The sequence below is a fragment of the Mizuhopecten yessoensis genome, unplaced genomic scaffold (genome assembly GCF_002113885.1).
Source record: "Mizuhopecten yessoensis strain PY_sf001 unplaced genomic scaffold, ASM211388v2 scaffold716203, whole genome shotgun sequence".
Taxonomy (NCBI): domain Eukaryota; kingdom Metazoa; phylum Mollusca; class Bivalvia; order Pectinida; family Pectinidae; genus Mizuhopecten; species Mizuhopecten yessoensis.
This window is the reverse complement of record NW_018479999.1, coordinates 29,810-31,523: the sequence shown is the minus strand read 5'-3', so window position 1 is coordinate 31,523 and position 1,714 is coordinate 29,810.

The following is a 1,714-nucleotide window of genomic DNA, read 5'->3' as shown; positions in this document are numbered from 1 at the left end:
AGCAATATGAGCTTGTATAGTGAGAAATAAGGCATTAAAGCTGAGGAGTTCATTAAAATGTTTCACAAACATTTCAATTAGTCAATCTCTTTGGTAGCAGAACTAAATATAAACAAAATGTACATAAAATTCAACTTATAACAGCACATCTCATGGGGGCTTAAGACATCTAATTCCTTAGGTGGTAAAACATGTGTACATAAAAAAGGTACACGCACTTAGATATTCACGGTTTTCATTAATACAAAAGATGAAGCAGAACATCACTCTCATACATGGTTTTATTTTATTTTTCCATGTTATAATATTTTGGTCTCTGTTATTATACTCATGTTTTGTCTGAATACATGCTCTTTGTAGCTTATGTTGTATGTTTTGCAAAATGAACGTAAAATATATATTTGTGTATCTTGTAAGTGCTCAAGGATTTTATCTGTAGTTTTTGGGACTATATATAGAAAAACTTTACCAAAGTATGAGGATTTTTTTTACACATTTTGTCATAAAACAAGTTATGTTCAGATTTCAGACAGAAGATACTCTAAAATTGTACAACTCAGAAAAGGTTGAAAAATAATTATATTTCAATTTTTTCTGCTAAGAAATATTTAATCTCTCAAGTTATAAATGATAACTGTTTTAACAGGTCTAGTTTCCGAATTGGAAACCGAACCCTGTCTGACCTATTAATTATCATTAAATAAGGCCAATTGAAAGTTTAAAACAAATATTGTGTTTATGCTAACCCCACAGATACTACACACACTAATAGTAATATGATGTGTATAGACTATGATATATTATACACACAATACTTATTGGTGTGTTCGACACCAGTGTGGTTAACCAGACTTATCTCAGATTTGTGTTCCTACAATACTAAGTTTATTTAAGTTTTTATATGCACTGTTAAAGTCAGAACTCCTGCTCTATATTAGCGCAGTAAAGATATTTTTCAAATTTACAATAAAATGCCAAGCTAATACATACCTACCCTATTTTTTGCTGAAAGTAGAAACACAAGTAATTTGTTTGGCCTAATGTTTCTGTCATTTCATAATATTTAGAACTACTATACTTTTTTAAGTTTCCAAAACATCAAGTAGTATAACAATTGAAACTTCAATGACATCCAACATCACAATGAATCTAATGATACAATGTTTATACCATGGTTTTTTTCAACTGAATGAGAAGAAATGTAAGGCCAAATATCCTCACAAACAACGCTTAAGTGAAATCAGTTTGCAACTTAGCAGTTCGAAAATTTTGCAACACGTCTGGAGAAAGACGTTCCTTGTGACGCTGTAATTCACTAGAGTAAAAAGTCCATTTATTTTGTTTGTTTTTGCATAATTACTGCTATACATACCGTAGAAGCACCTTCATTTTTGTCATCGCCCCTGACAACATGCGCAATTATCTGCGGCTTCGGCCGCATGCTTGGCCACAAGTCGCCGAAATCGGGATACAGAGCCTTATTTATGAATCAGTAGTAGGTAAACGTTTCAGAAGTGTATGCATATTGTTCATTGTCAATGCTGCTTAAACAACATGCCTTAGGTTAAGTCAACACTCGCCTGCATTTTCGTCTTTTCCGCTTAACGTTGCGAATGATGTCTAGGCCTACACAAAACGAAAGTAAATTGTGCGCATGTCTACATGTAAGGGAGATCACTCGTGTTTTCCGGTAGTATATGTCTGAAATCATTCC